This window comes from Argiope bruennichi, chromosome 3 (genome assembly GCF_947563725.1).
Source record: "Argiope bruennichi chromosome 3, qqArgBrue1.1, whole genome shotgun sequence".
NCBI lineage: Eukaryota > Metazoa > Arthropoda > Arachnida > Araneae > Araneidae > Argiope > Argiope bruennichi.
The window spans coordinates 36,908,463-36,935,586 of NC_079153.1; the positions used below are offsets into that span (position 1 = coordinate 36,908,463).

The 27,124-nt window shown below is 27.3% G+C and overlaps 1 protein-coding gene across 5 annotated transcripts in view; it reads right to left on the reverse strand.

Moving 5' to 3' along the window:
* The window catches only part of LOC129963493 (protein phosphatase 1 regulatory subunit 16A-like), a 263,335-nt gene that overhangs the window by 160,774 nt on the left and 75,437 nt on the right, over positions 1–27,124 (reverse strand). Inside the window, exon 2 of one of the 5 annotated variants that reach the window (XM_056077906.1) lies at positions 7,925–8,073. The exons of 3 other annotated variants lie outside the window; for them this stretch is intronic. The gene's annotated coding sequence lies outside the window, so the exon portion shown is untranslated. Of the gene's footprint in view, positions 1–7,924; positions 8,074–26,015; positions 26,035–27,124 lie in introns of those variants that run through there. One more of the 5 variants, XM_056077911.1, reaches the window with a different exon arrangement.

Genomic DNA, 27,124 nt, shown 5'->3' on the forward strand with positions numbered 1-27,124 from the left:
TAAAAACTGAAAAGTAGAAAAATCTTAAAATAAAACTTATATCTAACAATAAAACAAAAAAAACTATCAGACCCCTTATTTTTAAAATACAAAACATGTATTTAAAAAATTCACGATAAGGTCTTCAGGTGTAATTGATGATTAACCGTTAAATAATTTTTATCTGTATAAATAAAAATAAAAATTAAGAGGATAAGAAATTAGCAATTGATAAAAGTATGCACAGAACAGCAGGCCTTTTGAAAATGCTATTGTGAAAGACATACAAACGAGAAAGTCGATATTTTCTGGAAAATGAAGACACATATCACGAAGCAATAGGCGAATGCCAGCATTCACCGGTAAATATCGACATTTCCTAGATATCAGTCTTTAACAGTAACTTAAATAATTTCAATTATGCCATTAAAATGAATTCCAGAGTTCTCATTATGCCATTCAAATGAAACGAAGCAGATATGATATAGTACCCAGAACAATTAAATGAGCCATTAAAAAGTTGCTCAGCCACTTTAAGGGGATTGAAGTATTTTAAGTTTTTCCATCATAAGTTTTTAAAGAAATCGCCTAACAAACCTTTACACCACCTTAAAATTCAAACACTTAACTTTGTAGGGAAATAAATTCTTTTCTGAATTTTAATCAATTTTTCAAATTTAATTCAAAAATAGCTTTTATCAATTTTTCCACTAGTATAGACTGTACGGTTTACAAATTAATATGTTTTGCTTTTCTTGCATACATAGAACAAATAGACACAGGCGAATGCTATATTCTATATGAGAAAAGACAATAAGTCAGCGGATTGCCAGATGTGGTTCGCAATTTTACTAAGATATAAAATTTTGGCATAAAAATTACATACTAAATTTCATCTTTTGTACAGTTCAGTTATGTTTAAAACCAATATACAGACACAAAGGCAATAAAAAAAAAGTTTCTTCGGGTTCTCAGACATTTGAATATTTAATAAAAAGATTACCACAATATTTGTGTTTGTGTATGAGTGCCGGTGCATGTGTGGTATGCGGTTACTCATTAAAAGATTCATTTAAGTTTCGACGTCGAATCTGCTGATGACAGAGATACCAGTGATAATTATATCCTTACATGTGATGTGTGTGTGTTTTATTTTATAAGAAGTAAATCAGATGTACTATTAGTAATTAATTATTTCAGAATTATAATAACGATAAATAAAGATAAGTAAGAACATTTAAACGCTTATTTTACAAGTAATTAAAATAAACGCACAGAATGCTGAAGACAGCGATACCGGTGATAATAATAATTATTATTATATGTGCATATTTATGCGTGATTTTATAAGAAGTAAAGAAGGTGTGCTATCACTTAATAGTTATTTCATAATTATAATAATGATACATAAAGATAAGCAAGAATATTTAAACGCTTATTTTACAAGTAATTAAAATAAACGCACAGAATGCTGAAGACAGCGATACCGGTGATAATAATAATTATTATTATATGTGCATATTTATGCGTGATTTTATAAGAAGTAAAGAAGGTGTGCTAACAGTAAATAGTTATTTCAGAGTTATAATAACGATAAATAAAAATAAGTAAGAAATTTAACTATTTATTTTACAAGTAAGTAAAATAAAAACAGAAACTTTCATTTCCATTCATAGCAGAAAATGTTGATTTGAGGATCAAAATTTATTTCTACTAAGTTAATGAAAGCTTAATTAGAAAACGATGATTACCGAGCATAACCAGTGCCGCGAAAGAGACACTATAGTGCGATTTCATCCCCGATCTAATCAAACTGAGACTTCAGAATATTTTAGTGAAAAAAGGAAAATTGAGTTACGAGGCGCTATTTCACGCAAATAGGTTTTATGCCATTATAGAATTTCATTCATGAGCGAGAGTCCTAATTGCTAGAGATAGATGGACAAAGAGCGGCACAATATTTCGAGCTAAATCGATATATACAGAGAACTTTGTCCTCAAAAGTAAATAAATAAAGTGAATTAGATCCGGATGTTCATTGATTTCAACGTAATTACAACGGATATTTCGTAAATGAAAAAGATGCTTCGTTAGAAGATCAACGACGAAGAAACTGTGACTGGTTTAGATTATTTGCGACAAATTTCAAGGGAATTAAATCAAGCACAATATATTCTACTTTGATCAAATAAATCGAAGTAATTATTCAGGATTTTTTTTAACCGTAACTTTTTTAAACCGTAAATTCGACACTTAGTCAATTTAATGATAGTATGTGCTTACTAAAAAAAAGGAATTTTTCAAATTTTTAATTAGATTATTAATACTAAAAATCAATCAAAATTTTATGTGTTTTTTTTTTTTTTTCGATATATTATAATAATTTCCTCAATAATTCCTCCTCAGTTCAATAATAACTTCAAAGCATACAATTGCAAAATCACATTTCTTTTAAATTTGAAAAAATAAGCTTTTCAAATGATACCAATTTTACTGGTAATTTTTTTTTCTGTCATATTTTTTTTTTTTCAAAAATGTTTTTTAATATATTCTACAACAAAAATTTTCAGTGCTTTATTGAGTTTATGAGCAGGTCCTCTGTAACGATATTACATACTTTTTTTATATGGAAATTATCGTTGCTATATAATTAAGAACAAATTTTTAAAATAATCTAAATATAGAAGAAGTCATCCTCAAAAGATAATATCGTTACGATGTTTCGGACTAGAGGTAGGAATTTCATTTTATCATGCTACAATGTTTCGCACTAAAGGTTCTTTAAAAAAAAAAAAACGTAAAGAAGAAACTTTTTCCAATTGTATAGCTAAATTAAAATATAAAATTGCATCTATTAAAAAAAAAATCAATCATAAGTAATCCTGAAATTTCACAGTCCGCTTTTGGATTATGAATCCTGCCTATAATCTAATACTTTTTTGGAAAGGTTACATTCATATAATTAATTTCAAATAAGAAGTTATCAATTAAAATAAAAATAACGCAATAGACGGAATTAAATAAATTCTAAGTACATTAAATAAATTCACAGCAACAGATTTTCTAGCAATAAAATTGTTTTTCCTTTTTGCGTAATTTTATATATATGTGTGTGTGTGTGTGTGTGTGTGTGTGTGTGTGTGTGTGTGTGTGTGTGTGTGTGTGTGTGTGTGTTTGTGTGTGTGTTGGCGCTCTACAGGCCAGACCATTTAACCTACAGCTACTAAATTTGGCATGTGTATACCTTGGAGGCCGGGAATGTGCACCTGGACGTTATTTTTTCCGAATTTTTAATTAGAATTTTATTTATTTAAAAATTAAACGAAATTTTGGCGTGTTTCTGCTATAACTTCCGAAAATATTACCGCACAAAAAAGATTTTTACATGAAGTTAAAGATTAAACATTTATCTTTTAAATGATACCAATGTTTTAACCTTAAAATTATCTTTCTATTTTTAATGAATTTTTAAATAAATATTTTAACTATATTTTTCAACAATTTTTTTCGTACAAAATAAAAATAAAATTTAAGCTGCATAGCACGTTTCGCATTCATGGGAAAAAATTAGATTTTTACAAAGTGTTGCCATCACATTGATTAAAGCTCCAATTAAAAATAAATTAAATCTTTTTGGAAATGAAATCTGCAAAAATATAGTTTTGGGCACGTGTCAGTAGGAAATGAAACAAATATGAAATATTATTTTTTAAAAAAAACAAATTCAAGAAAAATTATTTTATGATCTTTACCACTCTCTATATTATTAATCCAATAAATCAGTTTTATTTTAAGGCAAGTTTCGTTTAATATGAACAGGATATCCATTCAAATCAGGGCCACACAGCTAATTTGTAAACCTTTAGTAAGACACAGATTTGCTAAAATGGTCTAAATGAAAAATGATTATATTTTATGTAACTTGATTCAATAAATGCTCTAATAAATAACGAATTTTTGATTTTACATAAAGCTTCTGCTGTGGAAATCACGATTAACAAAATGTTCTTGAAACACTAATATTTTAAATAAAGAGTTAATTTCCAATCAACTAAATCAATCACTTAAACTGACTGATTTATGAAAATTTGAATATCACTATTCAATAAAAAAAAGGATAATTTTAAATTTTCCAACGATCGTTTCAAAGAAAATACGCCAATCAGCGCGCAGGTTTCTCAAGATTAATTCGCCTAAGATTATGAAAATGTTGAGTTTTTCTAAATTTTTAACATTCAAAACTTCATAAATAAGTCTTAGTTCATCGTGGAAAATAGAAACATTCATTCATTTATTTAAAATTTGGTGTGTCCAGAATATTTCTCAGAATATGATACCTTACTGCATTAAATTTAGACTTCATAATTTTTGAAACATATTTATAGGCCGGAACAAAAAATTATTATTGATTTCATTTCATTCCTTTTGAAAGCAAAACTAAAAGCTGAATTTTATGCTGAATCTGAGAATTTTTTGTTTAATTATTGTTTGAGATATTACATAAATTATGGAAAATATTTTGTAGTTCACATAAGACTTTCTGTTTGCAATACTCATATTCAATAATAATAATAATAATAAATAAATAACAATAAAGATGATAAATAAAATAAAACGCTTGGTTTTAGTAAAAAATATCTTTATATTAATTGCAATTTCATCATTTCCACTTTAAATTAAAGTTGAAGTTTTACCGGAAATGACAACAAATTAGCAAAATATATATATAGTAAATTGAACGAAACGATCTAAACAACAGTATAAGTTTGGTATGACTATCAAAATTTGAAGATTAAAAATGTTTTGTTTGAGAATCTAGACCAGTTACTTAAAATATTTAATTGAAAATTGTAACGAGCGGTAATACTGGCGAACTAGCTGGTTGCCAAAGGCGGCTAGTAAGTAATAAGAATATCAGTGCATAAATTATATTTTAAATCTCGTAGTTTCTCGAAATATCACAAATCGCAGTAAGCGATGTTTAAAAACTATTGAAGCCTAATTTTCTCTTAAGTTATAAAAAATTTCCAAAGAAAGATATAAAATTCAACTTAATAATGTGAGAGACAATTCTGAAAAAAATAAATAAAATTATTTATATATCCATAATATTTATATTCACTAAGAATAGTAACAATAAAGATAAATCTATCTTTTCTATCCATGAAAAGAGTTTTTAATAAATGAAAAAAAAGTTCACAATTTAATTAAATGTCATGAAACTTTCACTAAAACCTGCCAGATGATTTATAATAATTCGGAACTAATTTTGAAAAAATTTTCTCAACAGCTTTCACTCAATCAATTAGTAGAAATTGACAAGACAGAGAGAGCAAAGTGCTTAAAGTTTACACATTTTAGCACAACTAATTATAAAAAATAGAATTATTCTGAAAATGGATAACTCTAAGCAAAAAATTATGTCTGCATTAGTAGAAAAGATGCAAGTTTTATTTTGATTTTACTCAACTTCATAGACAAAAATCCTTTTAAAACAACAAAAATCTAATTTATTTCGAACAAAGAAAATTTAAAAGCCAGAAAAATAGTAAATAAGAAAGGAGGTCAGAAAAAAACTAGAATTCATGAGTTTTAGTTTTTCGAATCATCAGGAAAGGAAAAAGTAGAGAACATTCTAAAGCTCGAGGAAATTGAAATTCGCGAACGATGAAATAAGCAACTTTTTGTAAAACAAAAGAGTTTTTTTTATTCTGTTTTTATTAAAAGATTAGAAGTGTACCAGATCGACGTGTATCTATAGTATTAAATAATATAATTAATTAAATATTAGTAAATTAATCCTAAGATTTAAAAAATTGAAAACGTCAAATGCAAGATTAATTCATCATGGAAGAGCTAATTCAAGAAGCTAAGTAAAGAAAGATCAGACTATAAAAACAATTTAATGCGTCAATGTATTCAGTAAAATTTCGACTTCATTTAGTGGAATAAGTCATATCACTGACTCTCCGATCCGCTTGAAGGCACACGGATAAATAATACTGAATGACCGAACCGTAGCAACAGTAAAACTGGAAGTAACTGTGGTTGAATCCTAAGGGCCACCACCGACCACGATACCACGGTACAACCTTTCAGTCCTGCCATCGATGGGAGGAACCAGACCCCCACCATTTCGTGTACCCTGCAGGGTGGCGAGAACCAACCAACATGCCGGAAGCTTCTCATCCTTATTTCGAGGTGCCTCCCGAGGAGAGGACATTTAGTGAAATAAAAATTAAATCCAGCGTACAAAAAAATGTAAATACCATCACCAAATCAAACAACCAGAACTTATTAGTTAGCTATCTTCGATTTCAATTCCATTTATTGCAAAACGTGAAGAAGAAATTCAACTCCCACTGTGACAGCCAATAGTTGAACATCTATCAATAAAAACGATATCATTCACTGATATAGTAAAAATATGCAATTTATTCTAGCCAAACGAAAAAACCTAAACGTGATCATCAACTCAAACAACCCGAACCTATTAGTTTGCAATCTTCAACTTTAATTCCAGTTATTGCAATACGAGAAACAGAAACTCAACTCCCACTGCGACAGCCGATATTTGGATTTCTACCAATAAAAAGAAAATCGTTCACTGATGCAATATAAAAAAGCAATTTATTCCAGCTAAATTATCAGATTATTTCAGCTTCAAGCTTATCTTAGTTGGCAGTGAAAGAAGATAACTAAAATATTTGCCATCTCCCTAAATCTTCATCACATTTACTTTTCTGTTTAATCGTCCCTAGTCTGAAATGCTCCACTCTAACAAGATTCCTGGCAATATTGCGAATTGTGTTCACATCACGGATTCCCAGGAATTGTCAGAGGAGAGTCTCTGGAAGTGGTCATATTGACGAGCACGCCGGTACTCTAACGCGTCCATCAAATGAAAGAATCGAGCCTGGAATCTCATGGGATCGAGAGAAAATTGCATTCGGTAGATACAGAAAAGTCGATGATGGCGGCCGGGTTTTATGGTAAATCTATTTCAAAACTGTATTTTTATTGTTTCGTAAAGTTGGCCATTAAAAAGCTCTAGGAGAAGAATTTAGTTTCAAAGTGATAAAACATTTGCCGTGGTCTCTCGAGGAATTTGTGTTCAGTTCACCACGAAAAGGGGGGGGGGGTATAGAAGATAATAGAATAATATCGACAGAAAAGTTTCCCATTTACGGGAAATAATGGGAGGTTTGTTTAAGTTTTCAAATAATGAAGAGATCATAAAATACCTTTGCTCGTTTAAAGAGGTAATAAAGACTATAATTTTTGGAGAATCTCTATAAAACTGAAAATTTGAAAGGTAATAAGCCTGAAATTGTAATCGAAGATGCTTACATTAACCTAATCAGGAGAATTCAATTATAATTACAGCTGAAAAAAATTGCTGAAATTTTTTAATGAAAATAACTTTTATTTCTAGTTGGAGTATTATACTAGAAATATTTACAAATCGTACAATCTTTTATAAAATGATTACAAAGAATAGTTCAAAACTCATCTTTGGTTACTTTCAGTAAACCGATTTCGTCAACTAAATATTAGCAAGTTGTTGCATAGGTGACGAAATACCTGTTTTTTAACAGATAATTTAAGGATAAATAAAATATTGACAGAAAATTTTTAATGAAAAATAACCCACTTCTAATAATTTCCAAAGACGGAGATACTTTTACTTATATGTCATTTCGTGAAAAGCCTATTTTGTGCCTTAACTTGAACCACTTTCAACTGCAAACAAAAATAAATTGACGCTTCCGACTTTAATCCCGATTTCATTGAATGACAGTACATTCTACCAGCCAAACTGAAAGAGCAGAATAATATTATTAAAAGTTCTTTTTTATTTATTTATTACCTTTAATTGTATAAAGGCATGAAAACTCAGTAAGAGAAAATGAGCAAATGTTACGAGAAAAGAATGTACACATACATAAGCAGGGTGAATGGTGAAGTTCTTTAAATTCAAGCTCCTTTCTTGAAGCCCTTTAAATTCAAAATGACACCTCTCTTATAGCCCGGGAAGTAACTTGTTTCTATAGTAAAGTGATATGTTGAATTTATTGAGACAGGTTACAGAGCCTAGAGGCGAAATAAAGAAGTTGCAAAAATAAATAAATAAAGGATATTGGCCAAAAAAGTCTAATTAGAAAAATATAAATTGCAACATAATAAAAACAAAGTAAAAAATTTCATGGTGTTATCGGTAAAATTGATGGAGATATTTGCGTTCAAAATCATGAACTTCCAGTGTTTTGAGAAAAAGTCATCTTGAAATAGAAAACTGTATACTCCAATATACCCCCCCCCTCACCCGCGTGTGTCTTTCAGATTTTTTTTAAATTACTATTTGTAATTAATTTACTATATTTTACTATTTGTAATTTAATTACTATTTGTTTACCTTCTTCGTTTCTTAAATTTTACTCCACCGTTGCTTAACTTGGAAAAACAATATGATAATAGGGATAATAACATTTTATCGATCACCTCTTGTATGTGAATATATTACATTATTATTATTATTATTATTATATATAAGGCAAGGAAAAATTATTGCAAACGTGTATTGCTCAGCATCTTCAATGGATGATTATTTGTTGAGAATATTTCAAAATAGATTGCATGGTATATGAAATAAATTGATAAACAGCGGAACTAGCCATCATTTTCTCAATATTATGAAATAAATTATGTTCTAAATATGGCGAAAAATTAATGCAAAAAATTTCAAATAGAATAAATGTATGTAGTATATTAATTGAAAAGCAATAAAATACTTTAATCCTAAGAATTTTTACCTTTATATCAATAACAAAAGACTTTGCTTCGTTTAAAACTAAAAAGAAGACTTCCTTTCTTTTTAATAATATATATCAGAAAGTGTCTATAATATATTCCACGTTTTGAAATGCAAATAAAAATTTTAAAGTAGTAATAATTCAAAATTTCTCGAAAACTTCATAGCTAAAGCAGCCAATAAAAAATATTGATGATATTATTTATCAATAAATTATGCGTTGTATTATCACTATTTTTCCATCGTGATCTATTACGTTCGTAACAAACAAACAAAAAAAATCAGAAAGTTTAAAACCACATTAGCCCTAATTTACGAAAACTTACGTTGTCTCAATAAAAATAATAAATTCTAAGAAATAAAAATGCTTCCAATTGTAAAGTTAAATACATTTGCTCTTTTATTAGTAACAATAGATTTTAAATTTTAAGGAGGGGCGACCTCGTCGTTCTATCTAATAAGTATGAAGAATGTGAAAAACGACTAAATATTCATTTAGAGTCAATAAAATATTTTTCCAAACAACTGAAGCGATTTCAGTAACTAAAAGTTGAATAATGTCTTCCACTCTGCAAAAATGAATATGAATAAAGAGCTCAACTTGAAACTGGGAAAGAAGTTATCATACTTTTTTTTTTTTTTCTGTTTCTCTTTAAATACAAGTAACCGAAAACTGAATTTGTATTTTGATCACCTTTTTCCAACCGTTTAAAACCAAAATTTCAATAGAATTACAAATGTAGTCACAAAATCACATACCAAATATAATATAATAAAGTCAATGCGTTTACATTTTTACGAATGTACATATCGACAGAAGTCAAATTGAAGATGAATTTGGTACCAAATTTGATAGGCATTACACTTTAGATATTAAATCCGTCTACCAAATTTTATTCATATAAATCTCTTCATTTTTTTAGTTATTGTGTTAACTTATATTCGAACAGCTGGACATACTTCTGAATGGATTTCTCAGTAAATATGATGAAAATCGACAACAGTTTAAAGACCATATACAAGACTTCATCAGTCTAATACAAAAAGTTTTTAAATTATCTTTGTTACAGACACACATTGTGTCAAAAATGCATTGTTCGAACACAGGAAGATCTAAAACGTGGAAATCCGTCAAAATCCCAAGTACGAATTTTTTTAACGATTACAATGCTTTCTGTATACCTTGCCTGCAGGAAGGGATTATAATAGGAAAGTTAAATCCTATCGTCAAAATGGATTTCTTTTTGTCAAGAGATAAATAAAGGAAATTTTTATTCTCCCACCTAACCATTTTCGAATTTCTAAAGATTGGAGCATAAAAGAAGTGGGATTGCTTTAATAATATTCGCAAGAGCGAGGAAAGTAAAAACGAACGCAAGAACTAAAACTTTCCATGGAGATTTCACGTGTTAAAAAAACAGTCGAAATTGGGAATGAAATTCATCTTTTTAACTCCAAGCTTCAAAGGGTATGCAGCTACAAAAAAAAAAAAAAAAGATAAATACAAAGGGTTTTCACAAAATAACTGTGCAGAAATTTTACTGAAATAAATGGTGTGATAAGAAACAATGAAAAACTTAATCACCGTATCTAGTAAAAGTTTAGTAGCTATCTAAAAGTAACAATCTAAAACTAAAATATGAAATTTTTTTTAAAGTTTATTTTTGACAAGTCAGTGTTCAATTTACTAGAACAAAACTGAATTTCCTGAACCCTTATGCCGGCCAAATATGAATAAAGCATATAAAATTCTAGAAAAATGTATTTGTTTTGTGGGAGGAAAAGAAACATTTGAAGAATGCATGAGACATTTCTTGAAGTTAAACAAATCCAGGTTTCTAAGAGCATGGCATCGAAAAGACATTTTTCAAAGTATTGTAAACTCAGCATTGGGCTGATCGAGGATCCAAGAAATTGAAATAAAATGTTTTATGCTATTTCGTTTTTTATTTGCATCTCCTCACCAATGTCTGCCCCAACTCCTCCGTTCTACATAGATTTAAAAGAAATACCTCCAAATATTTACTCGAGCCAATGGCTGGCAATCAGTATTTTTACTCTCTCATATACTACGTATATGAGAAAATATAATAATCATCAAAAAAAATTCAAACTCGGGATTTTGATGAATCTCCATGTTTCAGACCTTCATGAGTTCGAAAAACAACACATTCTCGGAAAATGTCTGTCTGCCGGTGACAAATATAACTCAAAAACGCTTTGAGCTAAGCGGATGAAATTTAGTACACGGTCTTTACTACGAATTTGTAGAATTTAATCAAATTTTGAGTAAATCCGTTTACAGGATGTCTGTCTTCCTGGCTATTCGAATATAAGTTATCACAATAACTATGAGCGGAGAGAGCTAATAAAATTATTAATTAATATAGTTTTGATTTTCCATTTTCCTCTTATTTACTTCTGTTATTTATTCTTACTTACTTAGATGCATTTTTATAACGTTTATATATTTTCATGCTAATACCTAATGTATTAATACTCATTCCATTCCAAATCATAAATACACGTACTTATAGAATTCAAATCAATGCTTCTTTTTTCTACACAGTGTCTTAAATAATAGCAAATAGCAATGTATCCAAATAAAGAAGTCGAGGACGTCTTCCCTATAAACTTTCTTCCATACTTATATATATATTAATATCACTCGTTATATATATATATATATAGAGAGAGAGAGAGAGAAGTATAGCCAAGGATGAAATAACATTTTGTCGAAGTTTTGATAGTGGCTTAAAGGTCTTCGACTGACTTTGGTCAAAATTTTAAAAATGACATGAAAAATATGTCAAAAATTATCTTACACAGGCAAAATAGTCATTTGTGTTTTAATTTTTCAATTTTATATTTACCAACGATAGTTTTCACGACTTTCCTCTGAAAAAAGTTATTCTTCGAACACAAAACTATCTAACCGGTGATGTTATTCATAAAAAATAATTTTTTTAATATTCATGTTCGTAAAAAAATTATTTTTAATTATAATACATGTATATATGTAAACTCATATATATATAACTCCACAAGGTGAGATCACAACTGCATACATACATGAATTAGCAAAGTAATTAAAAAATATGCCTATTTTTATTCGATTTCAACCACAAGCTTTCAAAAATAATCACTATAGATATGGAGATGTTTGACCGATTATCAGATAATTATTAAAAGAATCGGGTACGGAAGAAGAACCTTTTCGAATTTTATCCTAAATTCAATTCTATATTCGATTCAGGAGAAAAATAATATATTGGTATAAATAAAACAACCAAATTTCCCCAATCGATCTAATGTTTTACGTTTTTGAGTTATTATATTCAGATACACAATATAATAAGCATAATTTCAAAAATAATTTTTTTTCCCTATCGTCGATCTCAGAGAGTCCTAAAACAGAGATTTATTAAAATCTCAACGTCGAAATTGTTTGATTGTTTCAGTATTTGTCCTCTACGTACACTTCGTATACAAAATAAGAACCTATTCCTTAGATGAAGTTGATAAACAAAACCATAATTGAAAAAGGATAATAAAATAATAGCAATCCAAAATTTTAAGGCATAGGGTACAATATTAATAAACATAACAAGATTATACTATTAAACGTTTTTGTGGGCGTAGCAGATAAAATTTAGTTGAATAAATGCAAACAAATTAATAAATTAATGATGCACTTGAGACAACGGACTAAGTAGAAAAATTGCCAAGTAAAATAAAAACGAAGTGAAAAATTAATATTTTGCGAGATTCTATGAATTGTACAGGGGGAAAAAAATATTCCCAGTAGGTCATTAAATGATAAATTGCTGTAGTTTAGTAATTGAATATAATGTGGGCGAAAATGAATTAAGTTAGCAGGTTCCTGTATCTCTTTTAATTAGGGAAAGTAGGGTATATAAATATAATATTTTTGTGGTAATAATGACAAAAAAAAAGTAAACAAGAAAGAATTCAATGGAGAATGTTTACTATCAAAACATTCTTAGAAAACCTTCAAAAATTACTGGTGGTGGGGGGGGAGGGGTGAGAGTGAGGTTAGAGACACTCATTGCATGTACGATTAGAAAATACAATAATTGTGATGGAAACTTTTAAAATGTAAATACTCAAACGAGTTTTAAAGCTAGCCAATAAAATTCTTTCTAATCTTTATCTTAATATTTCTAGGGGGTTTTTTTAACACTTAGCAATAAACCATAGCTAGCGGGTATTTTCATAACAAATTTTCCATTACTCCAACATTTAAATTATTCATAACTAATAAAGTTAAAAAATCAATAATAAAAAATATTGAGTAGGAAAAATAATAATTTAAAACACGCACAAAACTCAGATATAATTACGAAATTACAAGAGAGTAAATAGGATGCGCTTCATTATTTGTTCAATAAAAATTTTAAGATTTATATATTAAAAAGAAAGTTGAAAACTCAATTGCTTTGTTACAAACTTACAAATTCTCGTATAATAAAAAATAATGTTCAAAACTTGAAGTCTATAAGATAGAAACCCATTAGATCTCCAATACATAGAAGCACCGTTGATCAATAAAGAAGCAAATAGTTCGCAAATTTACCGAAGCCAATTTCTTTCATTCTTTTTTTCTATAAGCAGAAAACTTTAACAGAGATTTTCATTTCAATCATTAACGAACATAAAATGTCCATTAAACCACAGACTACTTTTTTTGCTTGTTTCTCACGAATCTTAAAAAAGGTAAATGCTTTTTATTAGAACTTCAACGTTACATCAGTTTTTTTTCCCCGTTTGATGCTATCGGTGATTTTTTTTTTTTTTGAAATAATAATAAGGCAAAAATTTCACTGATAGAAAAAGAACATGGAAGTTCTAATTTGCTCTTAGATGAAAGGAATATTATGACATCTCGACAAGAAAGAGAAATGAAAGATACATTATAAAAAAGAGGAGAGAAATTTTAAATTAGAGATAAAGAAAACACTGAATCAAAAGAAAAAGTTTAATTTTCATAGCAAATCCTCCTTCATTTTCATTAAGAACATACAACTGTAAATGTATTCAAATAAGAATAAAAAGAGAAATGTTGAAAACATTAAGATAAGAAAAATCTATTGTAGGTACTGATTATTTTTTAATGGTGAGAAGGTATTTGGTATTTGAAGAAAAGCTAGTTCGTTTTTTGATTAAAGTACTGATTATTGATATTACTAATTTTGTATTCCCCTCCCTCCCGCCTTTTTTTTTCTTTTAAAAAATAATAAGTGAAGAAGAAAGCTTAGTGCATTAGTTATTCATTAAATATATTAATAAATAATACAAAAAAATAGAGTAAAACCACTACATTTAATCCAAAATATATAAAAACAAATATTGAACAGAATAGAAAGTTCTTATTAATTTACAATAAGTTCATAAAATATAATTTGGGAATCCGTTAATTAAGCATACAGAACGATAAGCGTTTCTAAAATGAAATACCTCATTAAGAAATATATTTTTTTATCTAAATCAATCCAAAAACATAGTAAAAAAGAAAATAATCTAGCTCAAAACATTGCAATATGATTGAGCTTTGATTCGTCAATTTTGACTGCATCAATTGTTTCATTATTCTGCTGAACAATTTTTCACATCCTGCAATTTAGGGTGAGAACGGAACCCTAAAAACATTATATGTGAAAAATAATTTATAAACAACTACATGTTAAAACAAATCCAATGTTTTAAAATATGTTAAAACATTAGTTAGTAAGCAATGTGAAAACGGTTTTTTCATTGTGAAAAATTAAAATTTCAATTAATTTTTAATTAATTTATTTAAAACTTCGAAAAGTTCTTTCTTAATGAACTGTTCAAAAAGTATATTCATGCCATATTTGAAAGATCTAGACAGTTGCGGATTCAGGCATTTTGGGGCCTTAGGCCATTATGAAACCCCACTTTTGGAACAATTTAATTAACTTGATTTGATTTAATTTAATTTTGAACACTAACACATTTTATTTTCTTTTTCTTTATTTTTCTTTCGTTATTTATTATTTTGCATCAATAACTTTGTAAAAATGTTTATTTCTTTTTAATATTATGACCGTTCGACATTTACGTTTGCATCCAATATTTTATTTTTTTGGTGTTTATAAACATTGAAATAACTAAGTAAGTGTAATGAAACAATTATACATGACAAAGTACTAGAATTATGTTTATATGTTTTATAACTAATATAAGTCGCATATTTTTACATATTTCTTCGGTAACTAACAACAATTTTTTTAAATCGAATTGCCTGTGTCAACCCCCATCAGACAACCTAGTCTACATAATCGGACATCCGTCGCTCATTCTAACATCAAATATCTGTCAAGCAAGAATCTTAGAATGATTTTTGCTTTCCATATGATGCACCACATAATTTATAAGTCCATCCAACCTATAAGCAATATCATGTAAAAACAAATTCAATAAATTACAATTTCGAAAATATAATTTTTTTATCCACTTCTAAAGCTATTCGATGAATAATTTATCATATATAATGGTTCTTTGAATCAAAATTTAAAATTTAATATCGTATTCACTTTTACAAACAAAGCTTTAATAATAGAAGACAGGCAAGATAAATACCTAGACATGATCGAATGATGAATTTCATCGAATTCTGTCTACCGTAATAGCGGGAAGTAACATCATTTATTTATTGTCTACACTTATGTGAAAATAACCAAAATCAAACGATAAGGCTTCAAACAGAAGTTTAAATATAATTCGTACAAGGTCCCACTAAAAGTTCACGTTTTAAAGTTCTGTAAAGTTTTATCAGACCATTTTTTTTTTTTTTTTACACATATATAAACAGTTTATTTTTTATTGTTATAGTGAACAAAAAGATGAAAAATCAAATTTTATGTATTCAACCCTCTTTTTCAATTGAAGCATCATCTTAGAAAAAAATTCATACATACTCGTGATACATTTCACATAAAAGCTAAGCGTAAAATACGGCTTTATACACAGGCCACAACTTAAAAACTCTATGAGAGAAAGAAAAAAAAATCGTTAATAATCAAGAAAAGGAGAGAGAGAAAGAATGAATTTTTTTCTTAAGGATTTATAATTAGATCAGAAATAAAAAAAAAGTAAATGATTGCGTTTGGATTTGATTTAATACTTTTACTATTACATCAAAATGCTTAGGTAAAATTTTCTAAAATTTTTCTTTGGTGCAAAAAGACCTATAAAAGTTAGATACATCGGCTCTCAAATTATCGTTTGTATGTTGTCACAAGATGCAATATATCACTTTTGTCTCAAACTGCTACATCAAAATTTCGTATATTTTTCAGTGCTTAGTTTTTGGCATACAAATCCCTATATAAAAATGACACTATAACCCACATAATCCGGGAGTGAGAAATCAGATATTGTAGTTAAAATAAAACCAGTTTTATTGTATATTCTCAAGAAAAAAAAATTACGCAAGTTCAATTTTAAAAAAAAAAAAAACATTTTCAGCACTAAAATGACAGAAACAAAGATATCAAAATGCCCCCTAATTCAATGATTAACGCAAACACACACAAAAAAAGGGTTAACTGACCAAAACAAACCGTCAAGGGAATGGATTGTTATTCAAACAGAGACGGTGGGACGCAGGAAGACGCTCCTCTTCCGCTTTCTATCTCTTAATTAAATGGAAGTGATTTGAAAGTCACAAAGCACGTCGGAATTGGTTTTCTCAGGTGAAATGAAACTAACAATTCTTTTCCTACATTCAATAGGAGAGTAGCCTTGGTATTCATTACTTTAACTCATCAGCGTCCCTCAGAGACAGGGCTCAGATACTTTAATTCATAAACATGATTCGGCCAAATTTTATGGTCAGCCAAGAAATTTAACGTAACAAATTAAATTTAAGCAAAGCAGCAATAAGATTCTTCTAAAAATGTCAACGTCATTTCAATCATTAAAGATTAAATTTCTTTCTTTAAATGAAAACATCTACGCTTGTAATTTCAGTTATTTAACATATTTCTAATCATTCATCAATCGCTATAAATTACAGATAACTTTTATCCAAATACGGAAAGATATTTTAGTTCACCAAACATATTATAAATTTATTTAAATTTGTAGAAATATAATTTTAGATTAAGAGTCACTAAAGGTTAGAGGGTTAATCCCACATTTTACATTAAATTCACATTTTAATAAGTGTAAAATACGCTTCTCTAAATTTTATTAACCACGATTTTCCTATGATATTTCATGTTCAGTAATGAAAGTGATAATGTGTATAAAAATGTAATGAAAAGTGAAACCAGGTAAGGAAAAAAATGAATAATATTGAAGAGAGTCAATAAATCGACAGAGTATGATGTTTGGATTCCCAACTGAACTTCTGTTAGCTTATCTAAAAAAAAATTATGACAAAAAAAAAAAAAAAGAAACCCTGATAATACCAATATAATTGATTAACTCACTAAAAAGCAAAAAATAAAATTCCTCAAATAATTAATCAAATACTATTACAAATATTAATAAAAATTAAGTTTATGAAAATCGGTAAGAGAATTTATAACGCTACTTATATAATTCACGAAGAATTAATCGTTTTTAAAACGAAATCACATAAAAAATTTTTTCAAAAGACCGTTTTTTTTTTTTTTTTTTTTTTTTTTTTTTTTTGCATAGGAATATTAACAGTAATTATTTTTAAATAATTCTTCTTCTCTAATATCAAGATAAACAAGCATATATTGTTTAAAAAAGAAAAAAAACTTTCATATAAAAATCACTTTTTGAAAAGAACTGGTCCAATCATGCGCTGTGTATTTTAATAGAAAATGAAATAATACGAAATAAATACTATGAAAACATACTTTAGACTCAGCAATTGCTAAATGTAGTAAATTTTAATAACTCCTACATTCAAAAGAAAGCTTGAATCGAAATATGATCATATTAATTAAAATATTGTCGATATTTACCTGAGAAATACAGCAAATGATTATTATTTGCCAATATTTTGAATGAAGAATGAAATTAGCTGATAAGAGTTCACATTTCAGCCTGTCAACATAAATTTAAGTCCCTTTTCACAAATTCTTTTAAATTTTGTGTCATTTTTTAAAAAGCATTTAGAAATCGTCCTTTGGTGGTTTTAAAAATCGTTTGGGAAAATTTGTAATTCGAAAAACTACGAGATATCACAATTCTTTGGTACAACATGTTTACTTAATTAAAAAAAATTCTTTAAAATATTATATATTTTTTTCTACACGCTGATTTCATGCGTGAAAATGTTAACTTATAACTACTCAAATTTTGAATGCAAATACTGAAGAGTAAGAAATGTTTTAATGAAAGTTTTGCGGCATTTAATTATTATTTAACTTTACATTAAATATCAATTATACTTCAAAGATAGAAAATATTATTTTTTTAGTATTGCCGTTCGTACTCAGAGAAAATCTAATATATAAAATTCTCGTGTCACAGTTTTCGTTGCCATACTCCTCCGAAACGGCTTGACCGATTTTGATGAAATTTTTTGTGCTTATCCGGTATCTATGAGAATCGGCCAACATCTATTTTTCATCCCCCTAAATGTTAGGGGTAGTCAATTATTAATTAAAAACTAACTTTCCCGCCAAAAAAATCTTCCATTTTCCCCACCGCCAACTTTTCCGCCAAAAAAATCTTCAATTTTCCCCAACGCCAAATGATTTAGGCTTTAGTTCTTTTTTTCTCCCAACAGTAATGAGGCTAGGGTTAAGATTTTTCGGCGGATTATTTCAAACGATTCTGTTTATTTTCTTAATGTTTTATGCATTTAAAATTAAACATTGTTAATTAATCCATGTTTCAGATTCATTCTGAAGTACTTTTGAATTAAAATAGCACAGAATAAAGGAAATTAAAAATGTCTAATCTTCATAGCGTTACCCCAACTGGCGTAGAAAAATTCACGCATTTGCGTTACGTAAAAGGCGAAGAAAATTCACGCATGCGCACTGTGTTCTGATCGTTGGCATGGCAACCATTATCAACGGACGATTTAAATTACTTTTAGGTTAGTTGTATGCTTTTGTAAGTAAATTGTATTTATGTTATATATTTTTTGTATATGCTTATAGTTTTAAGTACATCGTTTTTTAAGTAGTTTTTTTAACCTGTTTACAATGATTTAAATTATTTTTAGGTTAGTTGCATGCTTTTGTAATTAAATTGTATTTATGTTAGTTATATATATATTTTTTATATATGCTTATAGTTTTAAGTACGTCGTTTTTTAAGTAGTTTTTTTTAACCTGTTTTCAATGATTTAAATTATTTTTAGGTTAGTTGCATGCTTTTGTAATTAAATTGTATTTATGTTAGTTATATATATATTTTTATATATGCTTATAGTTTTAAGTACATCGTTTTTTAAGTAGTTTTTTTAAACCTGTTTTCGACAGATTATTTTAAACGATTCATTTTATTTTCTTAGTGTTTGATGCATTTAAAATGAAACATTGTTAATGAATCGATCCGTTCATGATGAATCTGAGAAAATTTTGTTGACAAATTCTTGAGATATTATATAAATTAAGAAAGATATTCTTTAGTGCCCATAAAGTTTAAACGCTCAGTGACTCTATTATCAGTAATAATATTATTAAAAAAAATGCTTTGTTTCAGTAAAAAATATTGTTATATTAATTGCAGATTAATCCTTTACACTTTAATTTAAAGCATAAATTCTACGAGGGGTAACAGAAAATTAGAGAGATACATATCACGTTATGACTGAAGGCCTTTATAATATTATGAGTGAATTATATGACTATCAAAATTTGAAGTTTTAAAATATTTTGCTGAAGAATAAAATATTTTGCTGAAGAAGTTGGAATTGCATAAAATATTTAATTATTAAAATTTTAACGAACACTAAGATTGGCGAACCGGCTGGTCGCCAAAGGCGGCTAGTATTATATATTTGAGTTGCTAGTCGAAATGTTTAAATTTCTAAAAGATTATTGATCATTTTTAAAGAAAAATTAGCTGTCAGTGGATTTAAAAAAAAATTTAATTACAATCTGCAATGTTTCTTGTTTAAAATTCATTTGGCGCATTTGATATTCTCATTTTAAATCAATATAAAACTGCATAAGGTAAGAAGATTCTGTGTGTCATGAAATTAACATAAAAGCATGCTGGCATTAAAAAATATTTATAATATTTTTTAAACATGCTTTTATTTAAATCTATTTTTATTCCGCTGAGAGTTAATATTATTAAATAATTACATCTTTATTAACCGGATATAAGAGATATTTCAAAATAATTTTTTATTTGTTATCAAAGATTTTTATTTTGATTTCTTAAATTAATCTCAAAGCCAATTTTCAGGAAAAGAAAGATATTGGTACAAAATTAATTCAAGTATACAAATTAATTAATGAAAATAAGGAAAAATTATTAAGGTTATGTGCAGCGAAAATTCGAAGCAACTTATCTAACGAAAACAAGTGTAAATATTAGCTTTATTTTCAAAATGATATAACTTACAATCTGCAAACGATCAATTTAGACAACGTTCTTCCTAAAAACAAAACTTAGTATTAAAAATCTGGCTTTCTGTAATAATTTTGATTTCTTGACTCTTTCTTAAAAACCTAATTACAGAATTTTAATCGAATACAAGAGGGAGTAAAGTGATCAATAAACTGGAAGAATAAGATCTCTTAAAATAAATACTTGTAATTATATTTAGGAGTGACAAAAAAGGGCACAAAGATCTATCAATAGATCATAATTATGGATAAAAGCCTTTACTGTTCTGTTTCTAACGAGTGACAATAACGACACAAATGATCTATTGATACATCCCAATTACGGGGAAAAGCATTTTCCGGTCTAACTAGGAAACCCAAGGTTTTTCGCGTTCAGGAAGAAAATACATTTACGCTTAGAAATGAAACATTCTATATTGTATTACTTCTATTCATGTTACTGATATAAGGTCCTATATATAGGGAAGGATATAGAAGAGGTTCTAATTAAGAGGTTAAATTACACTGAATCATCTTTTTATGTACAAAAAAGGCTACTGAATCAAATTAATAAATGAAATTAAAAAATATATTATTTCATAATTAAAGCCTGTGGTACTTAATAATCACAATTGATGCCAATTAATTAGAACTGATTCATCAAATAAAACGTAAGCTCTTTTGCGCCGAAACTACCTCTTACAACTTTCCAAATACAAATTAAAAAATATGTTTTATTAGGATTTGAAGACTGTAATCAATATTTTATTATGGATTCAAGGAAAGACGAAAATAAGAATTTCACTAGAAAGAAAATTCATAATACTGAAATAAGCTTAACCACGCTTATATATGCAATATATTCGTAAAAATTCTTGACGTTTTTAGGAATGCATAATCGTTGTAATAATGTATCTTGGTTTTTGGAGCAATTTTATACATAATACATAAAATTCACAAGCGATATGTCATAAAATTTGTATATCATTTCAATAAGGAAAAAAAGTAAATACAGATAAACTACGATACTGCTGTGATTGTAAAAAAGGAATATGGTCAACTTTTTGCAACAACTGTCTGAAATGAAATTTTTTTAATACTAAGCATATGATACCACAACAAAACATTAATTAATACAGCATTATACTTTAAATATTAGCTGCACTTAATTTAACTTGCTCAGAGCGTTTTCTATTTAAATTGTGAATTGAGAACCAAATTTTAAACAATTTAACAGAAGTACAAAGAAATTCCGAACAAAAAAAGATTAAAAATTCCCTGCAAAATACACATTAAAATCAGACACAAATTATAACATTAACAAATAAAATCTGTATAATTTATATTAAAACTCTATTAATAGAAGATCATTTCACATACATTATTTTGCAAATAAAAATATTATTCAATGTTGAATATCTAATAATTTTAAGGTGCAAAATTTGAGAATGATGAATACCAAATTAGACACCTGACGTCCATAATATTTCGTATCGTTATGGACTATCAAATAGAGTTTTAACATTTCCTTGAAAAGTAATACATGAAATGACTTCATATATTAGATATAAAACTAGTCAGATTCAGCGAATATGGTGACCAATCAACACCAAACAAATGATTAAATACAATGTCGTCGTTGAAATGTTTATTATTGTTCTTCAAATTCTTCTATTCGTAGTTTCTTTTGGCTAGAGTTGCCAACTGATGCTCTAAAAAAGTTGGTTGTACTGGGTGTTCACTGAATAAATGAATCATAATCACCAAATACTAAGCAACCCTATTCTATTTTATATATCTACAAAAATAATAGTAATAATCACAGCAATTCTGCAGAAAAAAATATTTTAAATAAGTTTATAAAGCCACATAATGCAAAATATTTTATCATTGCATCAGTAACTCTTGAATCTGTGCTTTGACTAAAATAATTTTCTGTGCAACCGATGAGATAGAAATTTGATTGAAAATTCGATTTCATTCAAAATAGAATAATTTTGACTTCTAATTCAAATTTTGAAAAGCATACTTACCAATATTATTAAACAATTATAAAAAAAATAAGAAGAATAGGAAATTATTTCAAAATATAGTTCAAAATTTACAATAAAATGAACAAATAATTACAATTAATTATTAATATTTAATAAATGTTTAACATAATTAAATATTAATTATAAGCTAAAATAAGAATGAACAAATAAATAATTTTCTATTATATCATTTAAAGAATTCTGAAATATTGAATCTCTAATTAGGAATAATTAACTAAAATTCGTTGCATTAACCACATGTGCAAACAACATTAAGTTTATCAAAGTTATTTGAACGAAAGAATAACGAATGTAATAAAAAATTCGAAATTTTAAAACATTAAAAAGTATTAAAAAGAGACATATCAGCTTAAAAAAATCTTTATGTCAAACCTAAAAAATAAACTGCAAATAATGAAATAAAACTATTAAACTGTTTGTCAAATACCCAACAGTTCTTTTGATTTAGTGATAAAATATTCATATAAAAGGGCAGTCATCAGACGATTCCCTCTAAGTTTAAAACATTGTTTCTACATCAACGAACTCTTTTAAAACAAGCTTTAAAGTCGTCATTTCAATGAATAAAGGTTAAAATTCGAGGCAGAATTATTAATGATTTGAAATTTTTGTTTAGACGGAAGGAGAAAATCGCATGTAAAGGGTTTCTTTCAGTCATTCATCATTCGGAAAATAAAAAAAGAATGTAGAATGCAAAATTCAAAATGCAGACTCTACTCTTTGAGTAAAGGGCGTGAGAAAGTTTTACGACAAACGTCGATAATGCAGTATGCAAATGATGCCCATAAATTATTCTGAATCTTTGAGGGAAAAGAAAATGACATAAAACAAAGCAGACACAAGATAAACAAAACCGTCTTGCGTTAATGACTAAAAACTAACAAAACGTAAGAAATACTTCTTAACTATTCCAAGATTGTACCATAAATTGTTGCAAAAAGTTTCTTTTTTTATTTAATAATAATTAAAAACTTTGCTTACCACAGTATGCAAGAACAAACTGCCTATAAAGTAAAAATGGAAGAAATCCTCCGCCATTTTGGATTTTAATTAAAATTGCACGATTATCAGAACTATTCTTATGCTTATATCCAGAGATGCTTTAAATGTGACAAGGGCTCAAGCCAAGACCTAGAAACTGTGATTGTTCTCGATAATATAGGATGTCTAGTAATTGATCAAATTGAACAAAGAGCTACGTACAACTAAAATTAATAATTCTAAAAGATATTCCGAATAGGAATCCTATTTTTCATCAAAATAAGTGATCATATTTTATCATAAAAGTTGAGAAAGAAAGTTTATATTATATATTATATACATATATATATATATATAGTAAATCTCAGACTTTTAAAACTTTTTTTTCATTATTTATTAGCTATTAGTCAGCCATTTAATTATTAATAAAAGAAAGTAGGATAACTCGGGAGTAACGCCCACTTACATTTTGATACTAATTACAAAGTCTGTGCTGAATAAAAAATTTTAATAATTAATGTCTTATGAGAATTTTTTTCGATGCAATTCCACCACGTTCCATTTTATCTCAAATCATAGGTCTAAAGTTTAAAAATTATGCATATTTTAAGAGAAGCATACTGATATTTATATAAACATTTTAAATATAATGAATATCTAAATAATTCTTTCACATAAATTCTATAGAAGAAAGAACTGCCTACAACTTAGTTGGGATTTTCCTTAAAAAATGATAAAATGTCTGTTTAGTACAATAGTTAAGTCGGAGAAACCAAAAACGGCTCCACTTTCAGGTGTTTTTCCTACTCGTCTCTCAATGTTTCATTACTTAGCATTGTAAAAGTGAATATAATTCTGAATAGAAATGTGTTTATTTGGTCTAAGGTTTGAGATAAATGGCTTCCAGAGGATGAGTTAATTCACTGAATTGTTTGTTATATCTGTGTAAACTGTATGGTAAAATAAATAAAGATTTTGTAGAAAAATTGTTCTTTGTTGCTAGAATGACACTGATATATATAAAAAGGAATCCACGTAAAGATAGAATCAAAATTGTTCAAAAAGCAAATTCGATTAATCCAAGATATAATTACTTCCACATCTTCATACAAAATTAAAACTTATCAATTTTCTAAGGCATTACCAAAAAAAGTGAACAGTTCCTAAGTTTAGCGGAAGGGAAACAGTTTTGTAGAACCTCACTTGATAAAATTATGAAGAATGAAAATTTTCCACTCAAAATGAGAGAAAAGCGTCAAGAGAAAAGCCTAGAAATATTTCAAATTAGTAAACTTTGCTATATGCCACAGACTTAAGTGCTAAATAAACTCAAAAGTTCATTTTTCCTTATTCGCACTTAAATTATCATTCAGAAAATTTACATAACAGATTAAACTGCGACATAACGAATAAGGAAAAGCAATATCAGAATACGAGATAAGGAGCTGCATGATTACGACTAAATATGAAAAGAAATGATCCTCAGCAAGTTTATCAGCAGCGTAAAAACAAGCTACGAGAAAAAGAGAAATCACTACAATAAATAATTGTTACCCTTTTCTTAACGCATTTACAAATTAAACCGTAACGGAGCAAGTATTTATAAGGTAATAAAAAAAACTTGAAATATTTTTAATTAAGCAATTTTCTAAAAAATATGAAAGTTTCTTGTGAAGAAACCTTACGTGCTAGATAAAAATATTTCCTTTCCAAAATCAGATTTGAAAATTATTTTAAAAAATCGTTTATTAATTTTAACACAATTTTGAAGTGTGTGTTTATTTATTGAATATTTGTGTTATATTCGAAATCATTTATGTAATCGAGAAAAATTAATAACATTTTAAATTTAATTCATCAAACTGTCATTTAAAATGTTTAAAATTCTTTAACTTTGTCAAAAATAGATGCAAAGAATGCGTTGTGATCAAATTACGGACATTAGATCAGATTAAGGAATTAATCACGAATTTATATAATACTATTCATTTAAATTCTGAAAAGCTGTATGTTAGATGCTATCAATTGGGAAGCGAAGAAACTAAAAATAAAAATCTAAACTATACGTAGTAATTCATCGATTCATTATACTAATAATACATAATACACAACCTACACTGTATAAACAGATACTTCAAATACTAATACTTCATTAACTAGAATCATAAAAAGATTAATTTTATCGATATATAAATATATTATCATTAAGACGAAAGCGTTTAAATAAAATTCAAACTTATTAATAAAATGTTATTTAATTTTTGACTAAATTTTCTTTGAAGTTTATGATAAATTGGAATCAATAAAATATTGTGGATTCAAATTAGCAGTTTTTTACAATAAAAAAAAATTGCTAACTTCATTCATTAACACACAATATCTTGTCGATAAATTTATTTCGGATTCATATAAATGTAATTTCTTTAATTCTATAGAAGTTATCATCAATAGAATACAAGTTTAATCAATTCATAATATGTAGATCAATCATTTTTAAATTAATTATACGTCAAAGCGTATGTTATTAAACAGTAACTAAAAGCGTAAATATTCCAAAAATGCAAAATTCAACGTACTTACAATGGAAAATTAATACATTCACAAAGACATTTCGAAGTATTTTAACTTGGAAGAATTTATAAACAGACTTACTTCCAGGTGTTTCTTAAAAAAACGCTCAGTCATATCACAAATTGCACTTCCTGCGGAAACAACAGAACAGCAAGAAAGATTCTATTTGCAAATCAATAAATCGAAAATGAAAAATAAGTTACGACAAAGTGTGATATACTGAATTGTTGCATTACACAAATTGATAATGAGTCCAAAGTAATCATGAAAAAGAAGAAATTTGATAATCCAGGAATAATTCTGAATTCAAAATAAAATGATCGTTTGTATATTGAGGTTTTATTTATGTTGAACATTTATTTGGTTTTATAATTAAATAACTAAATGTTGCACAATAAAAATATCGTCTGCTTGAAATGATTTAACATTTTTTTATTAAATACAGTTTGTTTTATAAATACAATCAATAAATAATGCAAAACATTCATCTTATAACAGCTCAGTAATAAAAAAAAAATGTTTTAATAATGTTTGATGATAATGTAAAAAAATCATCAGAATAGAATTCTGAAATTTGACAACATGCAAAAGCACCGAAAATAGGTAGCATTAATAAAGAAAAATAAATGAAAATAAACGGATGCTTATTTTATTTTATTTATTTATTGCATTAATTAGAGCTAGAATTATTTCTGCTTTTTCTCGTCAACATATCTGGCTTCATAATTTAAAAAATCATGAATGTTTGATAAAAATAAAAATCGTCTGTTCTAAAAATGATATTGTTAGATGATGATACTGTTCAATCTGATAATTTGTATCAAGTACACAAAACTGATGCAGACTTAAAATATCGGATACTCACTATCAGTTTTTGGAATCAATTGATACCAATTCATAATCTCCTCGACCTCATTCTTTCTCAATCGGATAATACTACATCAATCTGATAAACTATATTATATCGATATAGCATTGTTTGTTATATCGATAAAACAATTGTATTATACTTAGATGTTCGCTATGAGTATGTAATAGCATACATTCTACTGAAGAATTCCTACAGAAAATTCTGTACCAACTATAAGATGCAAAGTATAGGATTGGTTCAGTATGACCTAATCCCAGTCCTATGCTCTACACGGCTACACTATACATATGTTTTCTAAGTATCCACATATGTATTATTT